This window comes from Amphibalanus amphitrite, unplaced genomic scaffold (genome assembly GCF_019059575.1).
Source record: "Amphibalanus amphitrite isolate SeventyFive unplaced genomic scaffold, NRLGWU_Aamphi_draft 001984F_arrow, whole genome shotgun sequence".
NCBI lineage: Eukaryota > Metazoa > Arthropoda > Thecostraca > Balanomorpha > Balanidae > Amphibalanus > Amphibalanus amphitrite.
In genome coordinates this window covers 66,889-79,153 of record NW_024883477.1, presented here as the reverse complement: position 1 = coordinate 79,153, position 12,265 = coordinate 66,889, and the positions used below count along the sequence as shown (strand labels likewise).

Below are 12,265 nucleotides of genomic sequence, written 5' to 3'. Positions count from 1 at the left end.
CTGTCAATTCTACAGCTTTTATGTCCTAATCGTTTTTCTGTATTTGCAAAGCTATAGGCCTGACAGCTCTTCCCGCGAAACCCTTTTTTCGGTCGAAAACGGCAGAACATGACGTCACTCTGACGTCATTTCCGGCCAACCTATCATAGCCTTTGGAAAATTTTTGGTCACAATGTGTAAAATTGATGTCCGGGAGGGTACTGAAAGTTTGGTGACGATCGGCGCAGCGGTTCTGGAGATATATCGAAAAGTCTGGAGGGGGGGCAAAAAATAGCCCCCCCCCCCACCAGGGCGCGGGTTAATCTGCTCATACCCAGGGGATGGCAGTAACACGGGAGTTTTCGCCCGCCAAGCCGACCGGATCCCGGACCGCAGTTACACGGGCCTGATCCGTCGGCCTTTGCTTCACAGCGGATAACCGTACATACATGTACAACAAATCGTAGGACGAAATTTACCTGTGCATTCTCCCTCGCTGAATGTGGCGTCCAATGCGTCATCGTAGCCCGTGTTGTCCAGTCCGTTTTCGGAGACGGCCTCTTCAAAGCTGAGCATGCCTGCTGACAAAATAAACATTTGACAGCCAAATAAGCGTAAATATATTAGCTTCCCAAACGACAGGAATTTAGTATTTCTTTCAATCACCGATCATTTTGATTTCAACACACTTCCAGGAGGCGGGGAATCGTGATTCGATTATTATCCAGCGAGATCAACCCGCTCAAGGCCAGAGGATGGTATTTGAACAGGCGTGTTTTCGCAGATATGTAAAAACGCCGGCACTCTGGCACACCTTCTGATGCATCTCCTCTGCATGTGAAAATTTCAGACCCGGGTCCCCAAGTCACGTTCCGAGGTCCCATCACGTGACCTAACCTAAAAAGGCCCAATCATAGCGCATTCAACGCTGCTCAACGAGAGAAACACCATGTCGGTAAAATACACGTAATACAAACTCGGTGTTAAAGTTGTTGCGTAAAAATGCTTTCCATAAAGAAGTTAATTTAAAGAGCTTATGGCCTAATGGTGCTAAACCGTCAACTTAAAGTACTTTCGTCATGACTATTGATGCTCCTTCGAACGTGACTTTCCCACCGCTCGTCGTTACGTGGCCCAGGAGCCGAGTTAGAAGGGAGGCGGGGGATGTTCGAACATTGCCCCTAGACCGGCGAAGGCTGCGCCGGTTATATGGCCTTGGCTGCGCCTAGCACCGGCCCGGCGAAGGTTGATTATTGCCCGCCAGCCGCCAATTGTGGTCCCCATCGTACAAACTTGCACTGCTCATGGTATTTTCACGTTCCGCTCTAGTGGTTGCGCGACCCACGACCAGGGATGCGGAGCCGAGGAAATTTCAGACGGCTCCGGCTCCGGAGAGAAAAAAAAATCGGGTCCGGCTCCGGTTTCGGTTCCGGGTGAAATGCCATGGCGGCTCCGGCTCCGGCTCCGAGTAAAATGGTCCGGCTCCGGCTCCAATGCTCTATACATCCCCTATGCAATTAAATAGGGGTGGAAGAAAAAATACGATGGGATTGGTGCAAGTTGCTTCTGTATTTGCATAACAAGGCTATTTTTATATTTTGAATACCGCATGTTTTACTGCCTTGAACTGTCAAATCGAACTACTGGGTCAATAATTTTCTCCTCTTCAAAAAAAAAAAGGAGCCGGAGTCGCCCCCTTTTTTGACGGCTCCGGCTCCGGCTCCGGGCTATATTGTTTCACGGCTCCAGCTCCGGGCAAAATATGCCGGCTCCGGCGACTCCTGCTCCTGCTCCAGCTCCGGCTCCGTACCCCTGCCCACAACCCGCTGTCCTCCCAGAGAGTTGGGTATTACCATGGTCCATGACTGAGCGCAACTGTCAAACCGAAGGGAAATGCCATCTGGAACCGTCCGGCCGTCAACCGCGGGGGAGGGGGAAAGCGAGCAGCGAGCATTTAACGAGCTGAACACAATGAGACCATTTAACCTTGCAATATCAGATGCACGCTTCATCTGCCAGGGTCGATTAATTGCCATAATTGTGTCTCCCAGACCCCAACCACCTCTGTCAACCCCTGGGAAGGGGTATTACTTACCGTAACTGGGGCCGCCCAGGAGCTGCGGCAGAGGTCTGTGGCTCAGTCTCCTTCACAGGAGAGAGTGCTGGTCGTGTCGAGGGCAGCGAGTCATCCTCCAGCAGACAGCCTGACAAGCCTGGGGTCAAGAAACATGCGTTTTCAAGTGTATGAGTGACCATATATTCCAAATGAAATGTAAGAGGCATAGGCACATATTAGAAACATTGAAGTGATAAGCAACTGGATACAACTGGTATTGAAAGGAGTGGAAAAGTAAAGTACATAGGGAAAGCAAAGCAAGAAAAACAAGCTGAACCCACCAGCAACTGAGTCTAGTTTGATTAGCCCTAGGGATGACTGGTCTGAAGATCTTGCAGAGAGCAGCCCAGAACATTCCTCTGGTTCAACATTGCCCATTGTCAAACATGGGTTAGGGTACACCTGAAATCAGATAGAAAAGGGAACATTAGAATGGTGTGTGTCTAACTGCACTGGAAACAACAAACTGTCTAGAAATATGTAGTTTTGAAAGTATCTCCAGATATACTGAATAAAATGACTGGACACCCTTATTAACAATGCCCACCGACATCCAAAACAAAGACGCGGAATAAGAAGGTGCCTGATACACATACCCACTGATTGGCACTCTGCAGTCAAAATCATCACTAACAATTTCATACAATATCTATTTGCATCTTCATACTGGGATCCCTGGGAATCTGGGATGGTAGGAAGCAAGAGGTAGGTACCTTAACCTACCTATGCGTCCTGCGTCGGGACCTACCTATGCAACAAGCACCACACACAAAGCAGTCAATTCAAACATTCAGGCTTCAGCTAGGATTGTTAAGACTTGGAAATGATAATTATCATAAAAATCCGTTAAAATTTTATTGTGCGTCAGGATTTAGACAGAATGAAAGACCCATTTCAATTTTTATTCCAATTCCACGTGAATTCAATTTCAAATTCAATCGCCGATTTGCAGAAAATGACCCCCATACTTACCTATTCGCATCAGGCAGCCTTCCCTCGGCAATGTGACATTAAAAATGAACAACTCCCATCAATCGTGCCACACTTATGATGAATCGAAATTAACAAAATCCAGCATCTTCTCCGCAACCGATATTTTCAAACGAACGAGGGCTGTTCACGGGCCCTGTGTGCGGTCGGACCGCACACAGCCTCCAAGCTCCGCCCACTGCGTCCCTACGTCAGCCTTCCGTCACCGCACACAGCGATCGCTGTGGCCGGTCGGGACTGGCCACAGCGGACCGTCCACCGCACGCAGCCGTGACGTCAGAACCGCCTACCCATCCCCTACCCCCACGCCTGCTGGACGCACCGCACACAGCGCACGCAGCAGTGTGCGGTGCCCGTGAACACCCCTCTGTGCTTTCAAGGCACTCCCATTTCAATTTTTTTTTTTTTTTTAGTGGCCCTAACTTACGTTACCGGCCTCGCGAGGAGGGCGGCGACCTAACTACGCCGCGCAAAACAAACCGAGGGCTGTTCACGGGCCCTGTGTGCGGTCGGACCGCACACAGCCTCGAAGCTCCGCCCACTTCGTCCCTACGTCATCCTTCCGTCACCGCACACAGCGATCGCTGTGGCCGGTCGGGACTGGCCACAGCGGACCGTCCACCGCACGCAGCCGTGACGTCAGAACCGCCTACCCATCCCCTATGTAACGGAAGTTGGCACAGATTCAGCACAGATTCAGCACAGCACAGATTCGGTAGGGGGAAAAAAGGCCCCGGTAGAGGGAAACCTTTATGACCCGTTTTCCCCTAGAAATGACGTCACAAAGAGGTAAAAATGGGTATCAATCGAAAGCTCTCGTTTACCCAGACACAGTCCCGCAGGAAAATTCCGCTTTTTTTCCCATAGGAAAGTTTTTACGGGAAAATCAAAATTTTGGGTCAATGGGGGGTCCCCCCCGATTTCGTTCAAAATCGGCACACAGGTGCCCCACCACCAGCCGAGAAACTTTCCCCAAAACGGTCCCCGTTGCATTGACGTTTAAGGCCCTTAAAGCCCCGTAAACTCGTAAAAAATCCGTAAATTCGCCCTTGTACGGCCAAAAACGGGGCGCTATGGTGAAAATGGGTATCAATCGAAAGCTCTCGTTTACCCAGACACAGTCCTGCAGGAAAATTCCACTTTTTCCCCATAGGAAAGTTTTTACGGGAAAATCTAAATTTTGGGTCAATGGGGGGTCCCCCCCGATTTCGTTCAAAATCGGCACACAGGTGCCCCACCACCAGCCGAGAAACTTTCCCCAAAACGGTCCCCGTTGCATTGACGTTTAAGGCCCGTAAAGCCCCCTAGACTCGTAAAATATCCGTAAAATCGCCTTTGTACGGACAAAAAAGTGGTGCTATGGTAAAAATGGGTATCAATCGAAAGCTCTCGTTTACCCAGACACAGTCCTGCAGGAAAATTCCACTTTTTTCCCATAGGAAAGTTTTTACGGGAAAATCAAAATTTTGGGTCAATGGGGGGTCCCCCCCGATTTCGTTCAAAATCGGCACACAGGTGCCCCACCACCAGCCGAGAAACTTTCCCCAAAACGGTCCCCGTTGCATTGACGTTTAAGGCCCTTAAAGCCCCGTAAACTCGTAAAAAATCCGTAAATTCGCCCTTGTACGGCCAAAAACGGGGCGCTATGGTGAAAATGGGTATCAATCGAAAGCTTTCGTTTACCCAGACACAGTCCTGCAGGAAAATTCCACTTTTTCCCCATAGGAAAGTTTTTACGGGAAAATCAAAATTTTGGGTCAATGGGGGGTCCCCCCCGATTTCGTTCAAAATCGGCACACAGGTGCCCCACCACCAGCCGAGAAACTTTCCCCAAAACGGTCCCCGTTGCATTGACGTTTAAGGCCCGTAAAGCCCCCTAGACTCGTAAAATATCCGTAAAATCGCCTTTGTACGGACAAAAAAGTGGTGCTATGGTAAAAATGGGTATCAATCGAAAGCTCTCGTTTACCCAGACACAGTCCTGCAGGAAAATTCCACTTTTTTCCCATAGGAAAGTTTTTACAGGAAAATCAAAATTTTGGGTCAATGGGGGGTCCCCCCCGATTTCGTTCAAAATCGGCACACAGGTGCCCCACCACCAGCCGAGAAACTTTCCCCAAAACGGTCCCCGTTGCATTGACGTTTAAGGCCCTTAAAGCCCCGTAAACTCGTAAAAAATCCGTAAATTCGCCCTTGTACGGCCAAAAACGGGGTGCTATGGTTAAAATGGGTATCAATCGAAAGCTCTCGTTTACCCAGACACAGTCCTGCAGGAAAATTCCACTTTTTTCCCATAGGAAAGTTTTTACGGGAAAATCAAAATTTTGGGTCAATGGGGGGTCCCCCCCGATTTCGTTCAAAATCGGCACACAGGTGCCCCACCACCAGCCGAGAAACTTTCCCCAAAACGGTCCCCGTTGCATTGACGTTTAAGGCCCTTAAAGCCCCGTAAACTCGTAAAAAATCCGTAAATTCGCCCTTGTACGGCCAAAAACGGGGCGCTATGGTTAAAATGGGTATCAATCGAAAGCTCTCGTTTACCCAGACACAGTCCTGCAGGAAAATTCCACTTTTTCCCCATAGGAAAGTTTTTACGGGAAAATCAAAATTTTGGGTCAATGGGGGGTCCCCCCCGATTTCGTTCAAAATCGGCACACAGGTGCCCCACCACCAGCCGAGAAACTTTCCCCAAAACGGTCCCCGTTGCATTGACGTTTAAGGCCCTTAAAGCCCCGTAAACTCGTAAAAAATCCGTAAATTCGCCCTTGTACGGCCAAAAACGGGGCGCTATGGTTAAAATGGGTATCAATCGAAAGCTCTCGTTTACCCAGACACAGTCCTGCAGGAAAATTCCACTTTTTCCCCATAGGAAAGTTTTTACGGGAAAATCAAAATTTTGGGTCAATGGGGGGTCCCCCCCGATTTCGTTCAAAATCGGCACACAGGTGCCCCACCACCAGCCGAGAAACTTTCCCCAAAACGGTCCCCGTTGCATTGACGTTTAAGGCCCGTAAAGCCCCCTAGACTCGTAAAATATCCGTAAAATCGCCTTTGTACGGACAAAAAAGTGGTGCTATGGTAAAAATGGGTATCAATCGAAAGCTCTCGTTTACCCAGACACAGTCCTGCAGGAAAATTCCACTTTTTCCCATAGGAAAGTTTTTACGGGAAAATCAAAATTTTGGGTCAATGGGGGGTCCCCCCCGATTTCGTTCAAAATCGGCACACAGGTGCCCCACCACCAGCCGAGAAACTTTCCCCAAAACGGTCCCCGTTGCATTGACGTTTAAGGCCCTTAAAGCCCCGTAAACTCGTAAAAAATCCGTAAATTCGCCCTTGTACGGCCAAAAACGGGGCGCTATGGTGAAAATGGGTATCAATCGAAAGCTCTCGTTTACCCAGACACAGTCCTGCAGGAAAATTCCACTTTTTCCCCATAGGAAAGTTTTTACGGGAAAATCAAAATTTTGGGTCAATGGGGGGTCCCCCCCGATTTCGTTCAAAATCGGCACACAGGTGCCCCACCACCAGCCGAGAAACTTTCCCCAAAACGGTCCCCGTTGCATTGACGTTTAAGGCCCGTAAAGCCCCCTAGACTCGTAAAATATCCGTAAAATCGCCTTTGTACGGACAAAAAAGTGGTGCTATGGTAAAAATGGGTATCAATCGAAAGCTCTCGTTTACCCAGACACAGTCCTGCAGGAAAATTCCACTTTTTTCCCATAGGAAAGTTTTTACGGGAAAATCAAAATTTTGGGTCAATGGGGGGGTCCCCCCCGATTTCGTTCAAAATCGGCACACAGATGCCCCACCACCAGCCGAGAAACTTTCCCCAAAACGGTCCCCGTTGCATTGACGTTTAAGGCCCTTAAAGCCCCGTAAACTCGTAAAAAATCCGTAAATTCGCCCTTGTACGGCCAAAAACGGGGCGCTATGGTGAAAATGGGTATCAATCGAAAGCTCTCGTTTACCCAGACACAGTCCTGCAGGAAAATTCCACTTTTTCCCCATAGGAAAGTTTTTACGGGAAAATCAAAATTTTAGGTCAATGGGGGTCCCCCCCGATTTCGTTCAAAATCGGCACACAGGTGCCCCACCACCAGCCGAGAAACTTTCCCCAAAACGGTCCCCGTTGCATTGACGTTTAAGGCCCGTAAAGCCCCCTAGACTCGTAAAATATCCGTAAAATCGCCTTTGTACGGACAAAAAAGTGGTGCTATGGTAAAAATGGGTATCAATCGAAAGCTCTCGTTTACCCAGACACAGTCCCGCAGGAAAATTCCACTTTTTTCCCATAGGAAAGTTTTTACGGGAAAATCAAAATTTTGGGTCAATGGGGGGTCCCCCCCGATTTCGTTCAAAATCGGCACACAGGTGCCCCACCACCAGCCGAGAAACTTTCCCCAAAACGGTCCCCGTTGCATTGACGTTTAAGGCCCGTAAAGCCCCCTAGACTCGTAAAATATCCGTAAAATCGCCTTTGTACGGACAAAAAAGTGGTGCTATGGTAAAAATGGGTATCAATCGAAAGCTCTCGTTTACCCAGACACAGTCCTGCAGGAAAATTCCACTTTTTTCCCATAGGAAAGTTTTTACGGGAAAATCAAAATTTTGGGTCAATGGGGGGTCCCCCCCGATTTCGTTCAAAATCGGCACACAGGTGCCCCACCACCAGCCGAGAAACTTTCCCCAAAACGGTCCCTGTTGCATTGACGTTTAAGGCCCTTAAAGCCCCGTAAACTCGTAAAAAATCCGTAAATTCGCCCTTGTACGGCCAAAAACGGGGCGCTATGGTGAAAATGGGTATCAATCGAAAGCTCTCGTTTACCCAGACACAGTCCTGCAGGAAAATTCCACTTTTTCCCCATAGGAAAGTTTTTACGGGAAAATCAAAATTTTAGGTCAATGGGGGTCCCCCCCGATTTCGTTCAAAATCGGCACACAGGTGCCCCACCACCAGCCGAGAAACTTTCCCCAAAACGGTCCCCGTTGCATTGACGTTTAAGGCCCGTAAAGCCCCCTAGACTCGTAAAATATCCGTAAAATCGCCTTTGTACGGACAAAAAAGTGGTGCTATGGTAAAAATGGGTATCAATCGAAAGCTCTCGTTTACCCAGACACAGTCCCGCAGGAAAATTCCACTTTTTTCCCATAGGAAAGTTTTTACGGGAAAATCAAAATTTTGGGTCAATGGGGGGTCCCCCCCGATTTCGTTCAAAATCGGCACACAGGTGCCCCACCACCAGCCGAGAAACTTTCCCCAAAACGGTCCCCGTTGCATTGACGTTTAAGGCCCGTAAAGCCCCCTAGACTCGTAAAATATCCGTAAAATCGCCTTTGTACGGACAAAAAAGTGGTGCTATGGTAAAAATGGGTATCAATCGAAAGCTCTCGTTTACCCAGACACAGTCCTGCAGGAAAATTCCACTTTTTTCCCATAGGAAAGTTTTTACGGGAAAATCAAAATTTTGGGTCAATGGGGGGTCCCCCCCGATTTCGTTCAAAATCGGCACACAGGTGCCCCACCACCAGCCGAGAAACTTTCCCCAAAACGGTCCCCGTTGCATTGACGTTTAAGGCCCTTAAAGCCCCGTAAACTCGTAAAAAATCCGTAAATTCGCCCTTGTACGGCCAAAAACGGGGCGCTATGGTGAAAATCGGTATCAATCGAAAGCTCTCGTTTACCCAGACACAGTCCTGCAGGAAAATTCCACTTTTTCCCCATAGGAAAGTTTTTACGGGAAAATCAAAATTTTGGGTCAATGGGGGTCCCCCCCGATTTCGTTCAAAATCGGCACACAGGTGCCCCACCACCAGCCGAGAAACTTTCCCCAAAACGGTCCCCGTTGCATTGACGTTTAAGGCCCGTAAAGCCCCCTAGACTCGTAAAATATCCGTAAAATTGCCTTTGTACGGACAAAAAAGTGGTGCTATGGTAAAAATGGGTATCAATCGAAAGCTCTCGTTTACCCAGACACAGTCCCTTAGGAAAATTCCACTTTTTTCCCATAGGAAAGTTTTTACGGGAAAATCAAAATTTTGGGTCAATGGGGGGTCCCCCCGATTTCGTTCAAAATCGGCACACAGGTGCCCCACCACCAGCCGAGAAACTTTCCCCAAAACGGTCCCCGTTGCATTGACGTTTAAGGCCCTTAAAGCCCCGTAAACTCGTAAAAAATCCGTAAATTCGCCCTTGTACGGCCAAAAACGGGGCGCTAGGGTAAAAATGGGTATCAATCGAAAGCTCTTGTTTACCCAGACACAGTCTTGCAGGAAAATTCCACTTTTTCCCCATAGGAAAGTTTTTACGGGAAAATCAAAATTTCGGGTCAATGGGGGGTCCCCCCCGATTTCGTTCAAAATCGGCACACAGGTGCCCCACCACCAGCCGAGAAATTTTCCCCAAAACGGTCCCCGTTGCATTGACGTTTAAGGCCCTTAAAGCCCCGTAAACTCGTAAAAAATCCGTAAATTCGCCCTTGTACGGCCAAAAACGGGGCGCTAGGGTAAAAATGGGTATCAATCGAAAGCTCTCGTTTACCCAGACACAGTCCTGCAGGAAAATTCCACTTTTTCCCCATAGGAAAGTTTTTAAGGGAAAATCAAAATTTCGGGTCAATGGGGGGTCCCCCCCGATTTCGTTTTAAATCGGCACACAGGTGCCCCACCACCAGCCGAGAAACTTTCCCCAAAACGGTCCCCGTTGCATTGACGTTTAAGGCCCGTAAAGCCCCCTAGACTCGTAAAATATCCGTAAAATCGCCTTTGTACGGACAAAAAAGTGGTGCTATGGTAAAAATGGGTATCAATCGAAAGCTCTCGTTTACCCAGACACAGTCCTGCAGGAAAATTTCACTTTTTCCCCATAGGAAAGTTTTTACGGGAAAATAAAAACTTTCCTATGGGGAAAAATAGAAATTTTCCTGCAGGACTGTGTCTGGGTAAACGAGAGCTTTCGATTGATACCCATTTTTACCCTAGCGCCCCGTTTTTGGCCGTACAAGGGCGAATTTACGGATTTTTTACGAGTTTACGGGGCTTTAAGGGCCTTAAACGTCAATGCAACGGGGACCGTTTTGGGGAAAGTTTCTCGGCTGGTGGTGGGGCACCTGTGTGCCGATTTTGAACGAAATCGGGGGGACCCCCCATTGACCCAAAATTTTGATTTTCCCGTAAAAACTTTCCTATGGGAAAAAAGTGGAATTTTCCTGCAGGACTGTGTCTGGGTAAACGAGAGCTTTCGATTGATACCCATTTTTACCATAGCACCACTTTTTTGTCCGTACAAAGGCGATTTTACGGATATTTTACGAGTCTAGGGGGCTTTACGGGCCTTAAACGTCAATGCAACGGGGACCGTTTTGGGGAAAGTTTCTCGGCTGGTGGTGGGGCACCTGTGTGCTGATTTTGAACGAAATCGGGGGGACCCCCCATTGACCCGAAATTTTGATTTTCCCGTAAAAACTTTCCTATGGGGAAAAAGTGGAATTTTCCTGCAGGACTGTGTCTGGGTAAACGAGAGCTTTCGATTGATACCCATTTTTACCCTAGCGCCCCGTTTTTGGCCGTACAAGGGCGAATTTACGGATTTTTTACGAGTTTACGGGGCTTTAAGGGCCTTAAACGTCAATGCAACGGGGACCGTTTTGGGGAAAGTTTCTCGGCTGGTGGTGGGGCACCTGTGTGCCGATTTTGAACGAAATCGGGGGGACCCCCCATTGACCCAAAATTTTGATTTTCCCGTAAAAACTTTCCTATGGGAAAAAAGTGGAATTTTCCTGCAGGACTGTGTCTGGGTAAACGAGAGCTTTCGATTGATACCCATTTTTACCATAGCACCACTTTTTTGTCCGTACAAAGGCGATTTTACGGATATTTTACGAGTCTAGGGGGCTTTACGGGCCTTAAACGTCAATGCAACGGGGACTGTTTTGGGGAAAGTTTCTCGGCTGGTGGTGGGGCACCTGTGTGCCGATTTTGAACGAAATCGGGGGGGACCCCCCATTGACCCGAAATTTTGATTTTCCCGTAAAAACTTTCCTATGGGGAAAAAGTGGAATTTTCCTGCAGGACTATGTCTGGGTAAACGAGAGCTTTCGATTGATACCCATTTTTACCCTAGCGCCCCGTTTTTGGCCGTACAAGGGCGAATTTACGGATTTTTTACGAGTTTACGGGGCTTTAAGGGCCTTAAACGTCAATGCAACGGGGACCGTTTTGGGGAAAGTTTCTCGGCTGGTGGTGGGGCACCTGTGTGCCGATTTTGAACGAAATCGGGGGGACCCCCCATTGACCCAAAATTTTGATTTTCCCGTAAAAACTTTCCTATGGGGAAAAAGTGGAATTTTCCTGCAGGACTGTGTCTGGGTAAACGAGAGCTTTCGATTGATACCCATTTTTACCATAGCACCACTTTTTTGTCCGTACAAAGGCGATTTTACGGATATTTTACGAGTCTAGGGGGCTTTACGGGCCTTAAACGTCAATGCAACGGGGACCGTTTTGGGGAAAGTTTCTCGGCTGGTGGTGGGGCACCTGTGTGCCGATTTTGAACGAAATCGGGGGGGACCCCCCATTGACCCGAAATTTTGATTTTCCCGTAAAAACTTTCCTATGGGGAAAAAGTGGAATTTTCCTGCAGGACTGTGTCTGGGTAAACGAGAGCTTTCGATTGATACCCATTTTTACCCTAGCGCCCCGTTTTTGGCCGTACAAGGGCGAATTTACGGATTTTTTACGAGTTTACGGGGCTTTAAGGGCCTTAAACGTCAATGCAACGGGGACCGTTTTGGGGAAAGTTTCTCGGCTGGTGGTGGGGCACCTGTGTGCCGATTTTGAACGAAATCGGGGGGGACCCCCCATTGACCCGAAATTTTGATTTTCCCGTAAAAACTTTCCTATGGGGAAAAAGTGGAATTTTCCTGCAGGACTGTGTCTGGGTAAACGAGAGCTTTCGATTGATACCCATTTTCACTTTAGCGCCCCGTTTTTGGCCGTACAAGGGCGAATTTACGGATTTTTTACGAGTTTACGGGGCTTTAAGGGCCTTAAACGTCAATGCAACGGGGACCGTTTTGGGGAAAGTTTCTCGGCTGGTGGTGGGGCACCTGTGTGCCGATTTTGAACGAAATCGGGGGGGGACCCCCCATTGACCCAAAATTTTGATTTTCCCGTAAAAAC

At 48.4% G+C, this 12,265-nt stretch overlaps 1 long non-coding RNA gene across 2 annotated transcripts; it reads right to left on the bottom strand.

The window, feature by feature from the left end:
* Positions 1-458: 458 nt before the first annotated feature.
* LOC122376012 lies at positions 459-3,310 on the bottom strand. 2 transcript variants are annotated; one of them, XR_006255505.1, is made up of 4 exons: positions 3,068-3,310; positions 2,377-2,497; positions 2,075-2,192; positions 459-557 (listed from the first exon to the last, which is right to left on the bottom strand). It is a non-coding gene; the product is annotated as an uncharacterized LOC122376012 (long non-coding RNA). The 2 variants fall into 2 exon arrangements; XR_006255504.1 differs by having other exon boundaries at positions 465-560; positions 3,068-3,212.
* Between the last annotated feature and the right edge of the window lie 8,955 nt (positions 3,311-12,265).